Here is a 17,463-nt window from a genome sequence, read left to right as displayed (position 1 = left end):
GGAGTGATTTCATGAGAAACCTTTTCTCATGTAATAAATGGGGCATAAAAAAAGGGATAAGGCACAAAGATTGATTGCCCATTCAAATTCAAACTTTATTATGAATTTGAATGGCCAACCAATCATTCTTATCCATTCAAATGGAACATTAAAGTGGAGCGTCGAGAGGGCTTGGCGTGAGAAAAAAAATCATGAGAAGTTCCTTCTCATGAATTCAAATGGGTGCAATGAAAGTGAGGTGGCGCATGGAGATTGGGTCAAGGTGGTTTAATTATTTAAACCAACCTAATTGAACCAAATAAGTTAGGTCCAATTAGACTAATTTAAACCCAACTTAATTAGGCTTAATTAGGCTCAATAAAATTTTAATCAAATAAAAAATTGACTAAGCCCAATCCTTGATCAAATCAGGGATCAAACCATCTTGATGATTAGGTCAACTCTTAACCTAATCGGGTCAAACCCAACTGAATCCAATTCAATTGGACTTGATCCAAAAATAATTACTCAATCAAATTGAGATAATTAGTGATCAAATTACTAATTAAACCTCTCATAAATACTGAGTCCAAATCCAATGGGCAATCGGGCATCAGAATTCATCGATATGTAACCCTGATCGAAAAGTCCCAACCAATGGGACTCTTGACCCCGGTACCCATAATGTACGGAACTCATGATCAGAGAATCCTGATTCTCGATCATCGAGTCCCAAACATGTAGGATTCTACATCAGCCATCAGATCAGATAGGAACCTCCAATGTGTGTGACCCCACAGGTTCGAACCTAAGTCGGTAGCACAGGAACCAATTTTTGTACTAATCGAAGTGACCATCTAGCAATGGTACCCAACATCCGGATAGGTCGAAGAGTCGCAATCGCAACACTCAGAACCTTTATGAATATGGTTACAGTATAATTCTTCCTTTTGACCCCTATGTTTAGGATGACTCAGGGTTAAACTGTCAACCCTGATCAGATCATCCGAATCATGCTCAACTCAAACAGTCCTGTGACTCTCACAAGGACTACCCTAGCCAAGGTTTTGCTAAATTGAAACACGACTGTACACAGCTCCTAAATTAGAGTGGTCAATCCCATCTAGACACACACACCGATAAGTCAAGTACTTGACTACACCCAGCAACCTTCCGTCACTGAATTAAAAATTCAGGTAGTCCAGTGCCTAAGTATAGTGAGTTGCTTACAAGTCACCGTGGTGGTCTCAGGTCGGAGGGATATTTATACTCATATTCCATCGGAGCAAATTTTGACAGCAGAAATAGCTCCAGAGTCGATCACGTTTAGTGCAGATGTACCCTTACATCTCACCTGTATGCCATACCAGTGTCTCCACACTCTTTGGTTAAAAGGACAACCAACCTATATGGCACACAACGACCTATACTCGATAAACATTGTTGTCCTTGGTTACAACATATCATTTGTTGCAAACTGGTTTAAGGACTAAACGATAAATCCTCCTTTGTCGAGTCTAAATAGTCCTAAGGACTTCACTACAACACAGGAGTTCATTAGAAGATGAAATAATTTGTGATGAAAAAATACCAAAATAACTTTTATTAATTTTTAATTCATGTACTAATACAACAAAGAGCACAACCATCAACAGACTGATGATTGGCTTTGGGATACTATTCCCAACATCGAGAATGCCCAGCCACAGGAGATGCTTCAAGTATTGAACGATTCTTTTGGCACGCTTGACGACGTTGAAAGGCACAAAACTAGTTGTGCCATTTTCAACGTTCGGATGAGGGATGGAGCCTCAGTCACTGATCATGTACTGTACATGATCGAAATGATTGAGTACCTAAGTAAACTGGGTTTTCTCCTGCACGAGCAGCTCGGTAAAGATGCGATCCTTAATTCTCTGCCCAAGTCCTTCCTTCCCTTCCTTACTTATTTTCCAATGACAAAGCCTGCAATGAACAACCACGGCTTGTTGGAGTTGCTGCAGAACTTTGAGAAGGACCACCAACTCCATAAGGAGTCAATGAATGTTGTGGGAGGGTCTTCTTCTGGTCGTCGACCCTTTAAGAAAGGGAAGAAGAACAAGAAGAAGAAGAATAAGAAGGTGCAACTGCATGCCAGGACGTCTGCACAGGATCAGACCAAGAAGCGCAAGCCCGATCAGAGCCAGGCGGAGTGCTTCTTTTACAAGAAGCAGGGGCACTGGAAGAGAAACTATCCTCTATACATTGCCTCACTGGATTCGAACAGGCCAAAGAAGAAGCAAGGTACTTATATAATAACACCTTACAACTTTTTCATTTGTGATACTACTGCCTGGGTATTGGATATCGGAAGCCCTTATCATATTTGCAATTCGATGCAGGGTCTGCAGGTCAGTAGGAGATTTGATGAAGGTGAGAGGTTCCTGAACGTTGGAGATGGAAGCAAAGTTTCAGTTCTAGCATTAGGAATCATGAACCTTGTAATCAATTCTCGAAATATAATTCTGAGTGAATGTCACTATTGTCCAAGCTTTTTATTAAATATTATTTCTGTAGGCCTTTTGGCCATGAACGGTTATCAATTTTTAATAAAAAAAAACGTTTGCAATATCATTTTGAATGGTGTTACAATGTTTATTGGATAACTTTATAATTAAATTTACTTTCTATCACAACTTGTTAATGTGGTTCAAACCTCCGGTAAATGTCCTAGAATAGATAATGTGTCAGAAGTCTACCTTTGGCACTATAGGCTAGGTCATATCAATAAGAACAGGATAAACAGGTTGGCTCAAGAAGGAATTCTTAAAGTAGGTGATTGTGAATCACTTTCAATCTGTGAGTCCTGTCTTCTTGGTAAAATGACCAAGTCACCTTTTACAGGAAAAGGTGAGCAAGCCAGTGAACTCTTGGCTCTGGTACATTCTAATGTATGTGGACCCATGAGCTCAAGTGCAAGAGGTGGATATTTCTACTTCATAACCTTCACAAACAACCTATCGAGGTATGGGTATGTCTATTTAATGAAGCATAAGTCAGAGTCGTTTGAAATGTTCAAACTATTCCGAAATGAGGTAGAAAAATAAGCTAGAAAGTGTATTAAAACTCTTCGATCTGATCGAGGAGGTGAATACTTTTTCAATGAGTTTCTGACATATCTTGGGGAGAATGGGATTCTCTCTCAATGGACTTCTCCTGGAACACCACAGCATAATGGTGTATCTGAAAGGAGGAATCGGACCTTGTTGGACATGGTTCGATCCATGATGGGGTTTGCTGGTCTGTCGATCTCTCTCTGGAGATATGCGCTCGAATCGGCTTGTTACCTTCTAAATAGAGTTTCGAGTAAGTCTGTAACCAAAACACCATATGAGATATGGATAGGATGTAAGCTAGTACTCTCGCACCTTAGAGTTTGGGGGTGTCCGGCTTATGTTAAACGTTTAATTACAGACAAGCTAGGACCTAGTCTGACAAGTATAATTTTATAGGATACCCAAAAGTGACCAAAGGGTATTATTTCTATCTGGCTGATGAGCAAAATGTGTTTGTCAGCCTTAAGGCAATCTTTTTGGAAAAAGAGTTCCTTGGTGAAGGGACTGTTGCCTCTAAGGTCGAACTTGACGAAGTTCGACAGGTGGAAAAACTGACACAAGTTGCTGAACCTGAATCGGATTTGATTAGATCAGATTCGGAGCCCATTATTCAAGCACCCATAAGGCGATCTGGTAGAGTTCCACATCAACCGGACAGATACTATAGTTTCTTGATCCGGGATGACGATCCTATCGAACTTGATGAAAATGATGAGGATCCGATCACCTACATGGATGCAATGCAGAGACCCGACTCTGAGAAATGGCTAGAGGCCATGAAATCTGAAATGGAGTCCATGAAGGTCAATGATGTGTGGACATTGGTTGACCCACCCGAAGGAGTAAAACCCATAAGGTGTAAGTGGGTCTTCAAGAGGAAGAAGGACGCAGATGGAAAGGTGGAAACCTATAAAGCCCGTCTGGTTGCCAAGGGATATCGTCAATGTTATGGTATAGACTATGACGAGATGTTTTCTCCTTGGCAATGCTCAAATCCATTCAGATTATGCTTGCGATAGCTGCCCATCTGGACTATGAAATCTGGTAGATGGATGTGAAGACAGCTTTCCTAAATGGAGAGCTGGATGAAGAGGTGTATATGATACAACCTGAAGGATTCACATCCACTGATGAGTCTAAGGTGTGCAGACTACTGAGATCCATTTATGGACTTAAGCAGGCATCTCGGAGTTGGAACATACATTTTGATAGGATGATCAAGACGTATGGCTTCGTTAAGAATGGAGAAGAGCCCTGCATTTATAAGTGGGCTAATGGTCCAATAGTGGTATTTCTTGTATTGTATGTGGATGATATTCTCTTAATCGGGAATGATGTCCCTGCATTACAGGGAATAAAGATTTGATTGTCGTCACAGTTCTCCATGAAGGATTTGGGAGAAGCTTCCTACATCCTAGGTATGAGGATCTATAGGGATAGATCTAAAAGATTGCTTGGTTTATCCCAGTCTACGTACATAGATACTATGCTGAAGAGGTTCAGCATGGAGAATTTCAAGAAAGACTATCTACCGATAGGCCATGGAATTTCTCTTTCGAAGAGGGATTGTCCGACAACACCTCAAGAGAGAGAGCGTATGGGTAGGATTCCATATGCTTCGACAGTGGGATCTATCATGTACACCATGACATGTACACGACCAGATGTGGCATACTCACTAGGGGTAGTGAGTAGATACCAATCTGATCCAGGGGAGAATCACTGGAAGGTTGTTAAAACCATCCTAAAGTATTTAAAAAATACTAAGAACCAGTGGCTTGTTTATGGTGAATCAAACTTGAGACTTATAAGATTTACAGACTCTAGTTTTCAGTCTGATCACGATGACAGCAAAAGTATGTCGGGATTTATTTTTACCCTTAATGGTGGGGCTATCTACTGAAAGAATTTCAGGCAACACACAGTGGCTGATTCAGTTTGCGAGGTGGAGTATGTCGCTGCATTAGATGCTGCCAAAGAAGCGGTGTGGCTGAGAAAATTCATCATCGAGCTTGGAGTAGCACCCTCCCTTGTTGGTCCAGTTCTGCTTTACTGTGACAGCTCTGGAGCCATTGCTCAGGCGAAGAAATCGAAGGCACACCAACGGACGAAGCATATTCTGTGCCGCTACCATCTCATCCGGAAAATTATGGATCGAGGTGATGTCGACCTTCAAAAGATCGACGGAAAGGAGAACCTATCCGACCCATTCACTAAAGCCATTGCGGTGAAGGAGTTCGACGATTACAAGTCGAAGATGGGTATTAGATAGTGCACCGATTGGCTTTAGGCCAAGTGGGAGATTATCGGGAATAGTATCTCAAAGTCAATCATCAGCCTGTTGATGGTTGTGCTCATTTTTGTATATGTACATGAATTATGAATTAATAAAAATTATTTTGATATTTTTCATCATAAAATATTTCATCTTCTAATGAACTCTTATGTTGTGGTGAAGTCCTTAGGACTATTTAGACTCGACAAAGAAGGATTTATCATTTAGTCCTTAAATCTGTTCGCAACCAAATGATACATTGTTACCAAGGATGACAACGTTTATCAAGCATAGGTCATTGTGCCATATAGATTGGTTGTCCTCTTAACCAATGAGTGTGGAGACACTGGTATGGCATACAGGTGAGATGTAAGAGTACATCTGCACTGAACGTGACCGACTCTGGAGCTATTTGTGCTGTCAAGATTTGCTCCGATGGAATATGGGTATAAATATCCCTCCAACCTGAGACCGCCATGGTGACTTGCAAGCAACTCACTGCACTTAGGCACTGGACTACCTGAATTTCTAATTCAGTGACGGAAGGCTGTTGGGTGTAGTCAAGTACTTGACTTGTCGGTGCGTGTGTCAAGATGGGATTGACCACTCCAGTTTAGGAGCTGTGTACAGTCGTGTTTCAATTTAGCAAAACCTTGACCAGGGTAGTCTTTGTGAGGAGTCACAGGACTGCTTGAGTTGAGCATGATTCGGATGATCTAATCAGGGTGGACAGTTTAACCCTGAGTCATCCTAAACACAGAGGTCAAAAGGATGAATTATACAGTAACCATATTCACGTAGGTTCTGAGTGTTGTGATTGTGACTATTCGACCTATCTAATCGTTGGGTACCATTGCTAGATGGTCACTTCGATTAGTACAGGAATTTGTTCCTGTGCTACCGGCTTAGGTTCGAACCTGTGGGGTCACACACATTAGATGTTCCTATCTGATCTGATGGCTGATGAAGAGTCCTAATGCTCGTGGACTATGAGTCCTATGTGTCTGAGACTCTGTGATCGAGAATCACGATTCTCTGGTCATGAGTCCCACACATTTTGGGTACCGGGGTCAAGAGTCCCACTGGTTTGGGACTCTTCGATCAGGGATACATATCGATGAATTCTGATGCCCGATTACCCATCGAATTTGGACTCAATATTTATGAGAGATTTAATTAGTGATTTGATCACTAATTAACTCAATTTGATTGAGTAATTATTTTTGGATCAAGTCTAATTGAATTGGATTCAGTTGGGTTTGACCTGATTAGGTTAAGAGTTGACCTAATCGTCGAGATGGTTTGGTCCCTGATTTGATCAGGGGTTGGGCTTAATCAATTCCTAATTTGATTAAGATTTTATTGAGCTTAATTAAACCTAATTTAGTTGGGTTTAAATTAGTCTAATTGGGCTTATCTTATTTGGTTCAATTAGGTTGGTTTAAATAATGAAACCACCTTGACCCATTCTCCCTGCGCCACCTCACTTCCACTGTGCCCATTTGAATTCACGAGAAGGAAGTTCTCATGAATTTTTTTTCATGCAAAGCCCTTCTCATGCCCTACTTTAATGAACCAAATTAGTGGATAAGGATGATTGGTTGGCCATTCAAATTCAAAACAAAGTTTGAATTTGAATGAGCAACCAATCTTAGCGCCTTGACCTTATCCTCTTTTAGCGCCCCATTTATTACACGAGAAAATATTTCTCATGAAATCACTCTCACACAAATTAAGCCATGCCCTCCTCTTCTCATGCCCTTAGTGGATAGGGATAAATTAGTTTCCATTTGAATTCAAAATTTGATTTGAATTCAAATGTGCAATTACTCATCTTTATCCTCTCACATGGATAAGACCTTGGTTGTTGTTTTAAAAGGAGGAGAAGAGTGGGGCGTGTGCAAGAAAATTTTTGGAGAGAAAATCTGGGCGTGAGGAATCCTTGTGTGCAAGGTGAAGGTCTATATCTTTCCGAGAGAAAAAGAAAGAAAAGAAAGAAAAAATATGCATAGGATTTCAGTGAGTTCTTCAGGGTTTCAGCCTAGAGTTCGGGAAGTGAGAAGGTGAGCTACGAGTGTTGTGAGCCTACCAAATTTTAGGAAGATCTTCAACATCCTCTGAAGCATATCTACTGATGATTCGGAGCATCCAAAGAATTGGCAAACATTGATCGAGGGAGTTCGATCAGCATCGACCGTCGAAAGGGCTCTACAATGAGCTAGCACTTGTGAGGAGTCGATCAGACTGGAAACTTCATGTGGAGGATCCGTAGAGGCCAGATATGCTGTGTGGCTGCATCACGATGATCAAACTCTCTCGATGGTGATCAGATTGCGGCAATCTACTACCCGCACAAAGGTATTGTATTCTGAACACATTACAGTAAAGTATTTACTGTTCAAATTCGAATTTCAAATTTAAATGCATGCATGCTATATATCATATTTAGATCTTAGTGTAGGGTAAATTTTTATTAATTAATTAGATTAATTAATAATTTTTACTGTAAAATAGTGATTTTAAAAAAAAATTAAAATTATCATTTTACCCCTGCACTGAATTTTCCCCACATCTCCCCTGGATCAGATTGGTATCTACTCACTACTCCTAGTGAGTACGGCACATCGGTCGTGTACATGTCATGGTGTACATGATAGATCCCACTACCGAAGCATATGAAATTCTACCCATACGCTCTCTCTCTTGAGGTGTTGTCGGATAATCCCTCTTCGAGAGAGAAATTTCATGGCCTATTGGTTGATAGCCTTTCTTGGAATTCTCCATGCTGAACCTCTTCAGCATAGTATCAATGTATGTGGACTGGGATAAGCCAAGCAATCTTTTAGATCTATCCCTATAGATCCTCATCCCTAGGATGTAGGAAGCTTCTCCCAGATCCTTCATGGAGAATTATGACGACAGCCAAATCTTTATTCTCTATAATGCAGGGACATCATTTTCGATTAAGAGAATGTCATCCACATACAATACAAAAAATACCACTACTGGACCATTAGCCCACTTATAAATGCAGGGCTCTTCTCCGTTCTTAACGAAGCCATACGTCTTGATCGTCCTATCAAAACGTATGTTCCAACTCCAGAATGCCTGCTTAAGTCCATACATGGATCTTTGTAGCCTGCACACCTTAGACTCATCTGTGGATGTGAATCCTTCAGGTTGTATCATATACACCTCTTCGTCCAGCTCTCCATTTAGGAAAGCTGTCTTCACATCCATCTGCCAAATTTTATAGTCCAGATGGACAGCTATCGTAAGCATAATCCGAATGGATTTGAGCATTGCCACAGAAGAAAATATCTCGTCATAGTCTATACCATAACATTGATGATATCCCTCGGCAACCAGATGGGCTTTATAGGTTTTCACCTTTCGGTCTGCGGCCCTCTTTCTCTTGAAGATCCACTTACACCCTATGGGTTTTACTCCTTCGGGTGGGTTAACTAATGTCCACACATCGTTGACCTTCATGGACTCCATTTCGGATTTCATGGCCTCTAGCCATTTCTCAGAATCAGGTCTCTGCATTGCATCCATGTAGGTGATCGAATCCTCATCATTTTTATCAAGTTCGACAGGATCGCGTTTCGGACCAAGAAACCATAGTATCTGTCCGGTTGACGTGGTACTCTACCAGATCGCCTTAAGGGTGCAGGAACAATGGGCTCCGGATCTGATCTAACCAAATTCGATTCAAGTTCAGCTACTTGTCTCAATTTTTTCATCTGTCGAACTTCTTTAAGTTCGACCTTAGAGGCAACAGTCTCTTCACCATGAAACTCTTTTTCTAAAAAGATTACCTTAAGGCTGACAAACACCTTTTGCTCATCAGCTAGGTAGAAATAATACCCTTTCATCTCTTTTGGGTACCCTATGTAATTACACTTGTCAGACATAGGTCCAAGCTTATCCGTAATTAAATATTTAATATAAGCTAGACACCCCCAAACCCTAAGGTGCGAGAGTACTGGCTTACGTCCTATCCATATCTCATATGGCGTTTTGGTTACAGACTTACTCGGAACCCTATTTAGAAGGTAACAAGTCGATTCGAGCGCATATCCTCAGAGGGAGATCGGAAGACCAGCAAATCCCATCATGGATCGAACCATGTCCAACAAGGTCCGATTCTTCCTTTCAGACACACTATTATGCGTGGTGTTCCAGGAGGAGTCCACTGAGAGAGAATCCCATTCACTCCAAGATATGTCAGAAAATCATTGAAAAGGTATTCACCTCCTCGATCAGATCGAAGAATTTTAATACACTTCCCAGTTTATTTTTCTACCTCATTTCGGAATAGTTTGAACATTCCAAATGACTTTGACTTATACTTCATTAAGTAGACATACCCATTCCTCGATAGGTCGTCTGTGAAGGTTATGAAGTAGAAATATCTACCTCTTGCACTTGAGCTCATGGGTCCACATACATCAGAATGTACCAGAGCCAAGAGTTCACTAGCTCTCTCACCTTTTTCTGTAAAAGGTGACTTGGTCATTTTTTCAAGAAGACAGGACTCATAGGTTGGAAGTGATTCATAATCACGTACTTCAAGAATTCTTTCTTGAGCCAACCTGTTTATCCTGTTCTTATTGATATGACCTAGCCTACAGTGCCAAAGGTAGACTTCTGACATATTATCTATTCTAGGGTGTTTACCGAAGGTTTGAACCACATTAACAGGCTGTGATAATAAGTGTATTCTATTATTTAGTTATCCAACAAATATTGTAACACCATTCAAAATGATATTGTAAATATTTTTTTTTATTAAAAATTCATAACCGTATATGGCCAAAAGGCTTACAGAAATAATATTTAATAAAAAGCTTGGACAATAGTGACATTCACTCAGAATTACATTAAGAGAATTGCTTACAAGATTCATGATTCTTAAAGCTAGAACAGAAACTTTGCTTCCATCTCCAACGTTCAGGAACCTCTCGCCGTCATCAAATCTCCTACTGACCTGCAGACCTTGCATCGAATTGCAAATATGATAAGGGCTTCCGGTATCCAATACCCAGACAGTAGTATCATAAATGAAAAAGTTGCAAGGTGTTATCATATAATTACCTTGCTTCTTCTTCAGCCTGTTTGGGTCCAGAGAAGCAATGTATAGAGGACAGTTCCTCTTCCAGTGCCCCTGCTTGTTCCTCTTCCAGTGCCCCTGTGCAGACGTCCCAGCATGCGACTGCACCTTCTTATTCTTGTTCTTCTTCCCTTTCTTAAAGGATCGATGACCAAAAGAAGACCCTCCCACAACATTCACCGACTCCTTATGGAGCTGGTGGTCCTTCTCAAACTTCTGCCGCAACCCCAACAAGCCGTGGTAGTTCACTTCAGGCTTTGTCATTCGAAAATGAGTAAGGAAGGGGAGGAAGGACTTGGACAAAGAATTAAGAATCGCATCCTTACCGAGCTGCTCGTGCAAGGGAAAGCCCTGTTTACTTAAGCGCTCAATCATTTCGATCATGTACAGTACATGATCGGTGACTGAGGCCCCATCCCTCATCCGAGCATTAAAAATGGCACAACTAGTTTGTGCCTTTCAACATCGTCAGACGTGCCAAAGGAGTCGTTCCATATTTGAAGCATCTCCTGTGGCTGGGCGTTCTCGAACCTACGACTGAACTCATCATTCATTGTCACCAGCATTATGCATCGAATGGTGGTGCGGTCGCTGAACCACTTCTGGTAAGTGTCTCGGACCGTCCCTCTAATGTTCGGGGCTGGCTCCTCGGGTGTCGGATCCGTTACTACATAAAGGATCCGCTCATGCTCAAGGATAATTTTTAATTTTCGATACCAGCAATCGAAATTAGATCCCATGAGCTTGTCATTATCTAATAATGACCGAAGCGACAGGGTAGTGGCCATAGCTGCATAAAAAAAAATCAGACCTCTATTAGTATATAAATTATTAATACTAAAGACTTAGACTTTAGTCTAAAATTTCTCCTAATATTTTTATGAACTGATAGCCCCAACCTCCAATTCGAGGAATTACCTTAATTCCTTAGTGGGTACTAGAATCCACACAGACTACACACGAGCCCAACTTTGGTTGGTCAACCCATATGCATCTATGGGTAGGTTCATAACCAGTTGTTTCTCTAAACAACTTCTAGTAATAAATTTTACCCCAGAACCTAATCAGTAGGCTTTGGCCTCCATTGAAAAGCTCTGCTTAGGTCCAACCATTAACATGACTTGATTTGGTGAATCGGACCAATAAATGATCAGGCCCGACTTTGGTCGGCCAACCTGACCACCATCAGAAAGACTCAACCAAATTATCATACTATGAATAATAATTCTATTAGTCAATAAGCACCAGGCCTTTGGGCCTCCAGTGATTATTAAACTAATGGACTCATTATCACTCACTTAATGGGAGGTTATGACTTAGTTATCACTATAACTTAATCATTTTAGGGACCTAATAATTTTGAGAATTTTATTAAAGGATAGAAGAGAAGAAATTAACCAGCTAATTTTAATCCTCCCACTAACTTCACCAAGTCAGATTAAAAAAAGATTTAATTAAAGCCGGCATTAGGAGCACCTAAATCAGTGACACTGATTTACCTAGTGACATGGGTGAGCCCTAATCACCAAGTGATCTAATCAAAACCTAACTCACCAGGTTGGCCAGGTAAGTGAGATCAGTGATGGGGATATGCCATTAACTCGTTAGAGATCGAATCAATACGAGTAGCTCCCACTTAAGAACCACTGGTCAAACTGTCGAACTTACCTTAGACACCAATCGGTTCATTAGTTTTAATTTGATCAACTTAGTAAATAGGGTTCCATCGCGTAGCCATGAATTAAGTCCATCTTAGTCTAGTTAAAGATATGGACCCATTCAACTACAACTATTGGAGTTGAGTCTAGAGTGTCCTTGACCTAATCTAATTCAACTTTTGATTAGATTTGACCAATTACTCTAATTTAGTCCATTTCTTTAAGCTAACCTTAGGTCTAACCCAATTATGGATCTAATCCATCTAACCCATTGATCCACAAGTTTATGCAATTATCTTAGGTCTTAATTCACAATTCTAGACCAACTTGACAACACTTAATTTCTTTAATTAAGTATTTGGACTGATGGGTCAAGATTTGGTATTTCAAAAATAATTTTTAAATTTGAAAGGTTTTATTTTTTGTTTACCAAATATGTTGACTCATTTCACAAATTGATCAGTACATTTCATAAATAGCAATCCTATTGCTAATTTCATAACAAAAAATAACTCAATCAAAATAAATCATGAATATTCTTTTAGATCTAATCTAACATATTCATGATAAATTTTATAATTGAACCTTTATAATTAAATCCTTTCGCTGCTTCATCTGCATGGGATATAATTACAGCGGCACCCCTACCACCATAGGAGAACCCCATCGAATGGGAGGAGAGGGCCATTAAACCCTACTTTTCTCCTATGATCGGACGATCATGGCAACCAACCAATTAGATTACTTGCTACTTAGATCAAGTATATCTAAATATACCAATTTCAAAATTTAAATTTCAAATTTTAAATTTTAAATTTTAAATTTGAATTTTAAATTTCAAACAAATTTCAATTTTTAAATTTTTAAATTTCAAATTTTGAATTTTAAATTTTGAATTTGAAATTTGAAATTTCAACCAAATTTCAAATTTTAAATTTTGAATTTCAAATTTTTGAATTTTGAATTTCGAATTTCGAATTTCAAATTTCAAAATTTAAATTTCAAATTTTGAATTTCAAATTTTTGAATTTTAAATTTTGAATAACTTTTAAAATTCAAATTTTAAATTTAAACTTTTAGATTACAACTTAATCTATGCATGCAAATACATATATCATATCTTAGAACCTGCTCTGATACCATTTGAAGAGAAATTTGAGTGCAGGGGTAAAATGGTAATTTTAAATTTTTTTAAAATTATTATTTTACAGTAGAAATTATTAATTAATTTAATTAATATATATATATTTATCTTACACTAGGATCTAAATATGATATACAGCATGCATGCATTTAAATTTGAAATTCAAATTTGAACAGTAAATAATTTACTGCTATGTGTTCATAATACATTACCTTTGTGCGGATAGTCGATCGCTGCAATCTGATCATCGTCAGGAGGATCTGATCATCGCAATGCAGTCACACAGCATGTCTGACCTCTGCAGATCATCCACATGAAGCTTTCAATCTAATCGGCTCCTTACGAGTGCTAGCTCGTTGTAGAGCCCTTTCGACAGTCGATACTGATCCAACTCCTTCGATCGACATCTGCTGATTTTTTGGATACTTTGAATCATCAGCAAACATGCTTGAGAGGTTGATGATGCTCTCCCTTGAATTTGGTGGGCTCACGACACTCGTAGCTCACTTTCTCACTTCCCGAACCCCAGGCTGAAATCCTAGGATGCTCACAGAAGAACCTGCACCCACTCTCTTTCTTTCTTTCCTCTCGAAATGGTTTGAACTTTTCAAAAATATGTAGAAGCCATCCTCACATCCTCTTTTCTTTTTTAGATCAGATTATGTGCACGCCCCACCTTTCTTCTCTTTTTAAAACAACGCAAGATGTGTCTTATCCGCATGAGAGTCTAAAGATAAGTGGTTGCACATTTGAATTTAAATCGAATTTGAATTCAAATGCAAACCAACTCATCCCTATCCACTTGGGCGTGAGAAGAGAAGGGGCATGGCTTCATTTGTGAATAGAAATTTGAGTGCAGGGATAAAATGATAATTTTAAAATTTTTCAAAATCATTATTTTACAGTAAAAATTATTAATTAATCTAATTAATTAATATATATTTACTCTACACTAGGATCTAAATATGATATATAGCATGCATGCATTTAAATTTAAAATTCAAATTTGAACAGTAAACAATTTACTGTTCTGTGTTCAGAACACAATACCTTTGTGCGGGTAGTCGATCGTCATAATCTGATCACTGTCGAGAGGATCCGATCATCATAATATAGCCACACAGTATGTCTGGCCTCTGTGGATCATCCATATGAAGCTTCCGGTCTGATCGGCTCCACATGAGTGCTAGCTCGTTGTAGAGCCCTTTCGACGGTCGATGCTGATCGAACTCCTTCGATCGATGTCTGTCGATTCTTTGGATACTCTGAATTGTCAGCAAACATGCTTGAGAGGTAGATGATGCTCTCCCTTGAATTTTGTGGGCTCATGACACTCATAGCTCACTAACTCGCTTCCCGAACCCCAGGCTGAAACCCTAGGGAACACATTGAAAACCCTGCGCCCACTTTTATTTCTTTTCTTTCTTTTTCTCTCAGAAGGTTTTGGACCTTCACCTCACGCACAAGGCTTCCTCACACCCCAAGCTATCTCTCAAAAAAATTCTTACGCACGCCCCACCTTTCTCCTCCTTTTAAAACAACGCAAGACGTGTCTTATCCGCGTGAGATGATAAAGATAAGTGGTTGCACATTTGAATTCAAATCGAATTTGAATTCAAATGCAAACCAACTCATCCCTATCCACCTGGGCGTGAGAAGAGAAGGGGCGTGGCTTCATTTGTGCATGGAGATTTTACACGAAAAACTCTCTCTCGTGTAAATAAAGTGGTGCACAAGATAAGAGGGGGCGCATGGAGTTGGTTGGTTGCCCATTTAAATTCAAACTTCATTTGAATTTGAATGGCCAACCAATCATCTTTATCTATCCATTTGGTGCAGAAAGGATGGGCGTGGGATGGCCTTTGTGTGGGAGAAAATTCATGAGAAGCTCCTTCTTGTGAATACAAATGGGTGTAGAAGAAGTGAGGTGGCGCAGGGAGTTTGGGTCAAGGTGGTTTCTCATTTTAAACTAACCTAATTGAACCAGTTTAATTAAAATAAGCTAGGCCCAATTAGACTAATTTAAATCTAACTTAATTAGGCTTAATTAGGCTTAATAAAATCTTAATCAAATCAAAAATTGACTAAGCCCAACCCCTGATCAAATCAGGGACCAAACCATCTCGATAATTATGTCAACTCTTAACCTAATCGGATCAAACCCAACTGAATCCAATTCAATTGGATTTGATCCAAAAATAATTACTCAATCAAATTAAGTTAATCAGTGATCAAATCACTAATTAAATCTCTCATAAATATTGAGTCCAAATCTGATGGGCAATCGGGTATCAAAATCCATCGATATGAAACCTTGATCGAAGAGTCCCAAACCAGTGGGACTCTTGACCCCGGTACCCAAAATGTGTGGGACTCATGATCAGAGAATCTTAATTCTCGATCACAGAGTCTCAGACATGTAGGACTCATAGTTCACGAACATTAGGACTCTTCATCAGCCATCAGATCAGATAGGAACCTCTAATGTGTGTGACCCCGCAGGTTCGAACCTAAGCCGGTAGCACAGGAGCCAATTCCTGTACTAATCGAAGTGACCATCTAGCAATGATACCCGATGTCCGGATATGTCGAATAGTCGCAATTGCAACACTCAAAACCTACTTGAATATGGTTACTGTATAATTCATCCCTTTTGACTCCTGTGTTTAGGATGACTCAGGGTTAAACTATCAACCCTGATCAGATCATCCGAATCATGCTCAACTCAAACAGTCCTGTGACTCCTCACTAGGACTACCCTGGCCAAGGTTTTGCTAAATTGAAACATGACTATACACAGCTCCTGAACTGGAGTGGTCAATCCCATCTTGACACATGCACCGACAAGTCAAGTACTTGACTACACCCAGCAGCCTTCCGTCACTGAATTAAAAATTTAGGTAGTCCAGTGCGTAAGTACAGTGAGTTGCTTGCAAGTCACCGTGACAGTCTCAGGTCAGAAAGACATTTATACCCATATCCCATCGGAGCAAATCTTGACAGCAGTGATAGCTCTGGAGTCGGTCATGTTCAGTGCAGATGTACCCTTATATCTCACCTGTATGTCATACCAGTGTCTCCACACTCTTTGGTTAAGAGGACAACCAATCTATATGGCACACAATGACCTATGCTCGATAAATATTGTTGTCCTTGGTAACAACGTATCATTTGATCGCGAACAGGTTTAAGGACTAAATGATAAATCCTCCTTTATCGAGTCTAAATAGTCCTAAGGACTTCACCACAACACAGGAGTTCATTAGAAGATGAAATAATTTATGATGAAAAATATCAAAATAATTTTTATTTATTTATAATTTATATACTAATATAAAAGGAGCATAACCGTCAACAGGCTGACGATTGACTTTGGGTCACTATTCCCAACAATCTCTCACTTGGCCTAAAGCCAATCGGTGCAGTATCTAATACCCATCTTTGACTTTAAGTTGTCGAACTCCTTCACCGCAATGACTGTAGTGAATAGGTCGGCTAGGTTCTCCTTCCCATCGATCATCTGAAGGTCGACATCTTCTTGATCCATGATTTTTTGGATGAGATGGTAGCGGCGCAGAATATGCTTCATCCGCTGGTGTGCCTTCGGTTCCTTTGCCTGAGCAATGGCTCCAGAGCTGTCACAGTAGAGCAGAATTGGACCAACAAGGGAGGGTGCCACTTCGAGCTCGGTGATGAATTTTTTTAGCCACATTGTTTCTTTGGCAGCATCTGATGCAGCGACATACTCTGCCTCACAAACTGAATCAGCCACAATATGCTGCTTAGAACTTTCTAGCAGACAGCCCCACCATTAATGGTAAAAATAAATCTCGACATATTTTTGCTGTCATCATGATCAGACTGAAAACTAGAGTCTGTAAACCCTATAAGTCTCAAGTCCGATTCACCATAAACAAGCCATTGGTCCTTAGTATTTCTTAAATACTTTAGGATGGTTTTTACAACCTTCCAGTGATTCTCCCCTGGATCATATTGGTATCTACTCACTATCCCTAGTGAGTATGTCACATCTGGTCGTGTACATGTCATGATGTACATGATAGATCCCACTGCTGAAGCATATGAAATTCTACCCATACGCTCTCTCTCTTGAGGTGTTGTCGGACAATCCCTCTTCGAGAGAGAAATTTCATGGTCTATCGGTAGATAGCCTTTCTTGAAATTCTCCATGCTGA

Source organism: Elaeis guineensis, chromosome 11 (assembly GCF_000442705.2).
Source record: "Elaeis guineensis isolate ETL-2024a chromosome 11, EG11, whole genome shotgun sequence".
Taxonomy (NCBI): Eukaryota; Viridiplantae; Streptophyta; class Magnoliopsida; order Arecales; family Arecaceae; genus Elaeis; species Elaeis guineensis.
Note: the sequence above shows the minus strand (reverse complement) of the source record.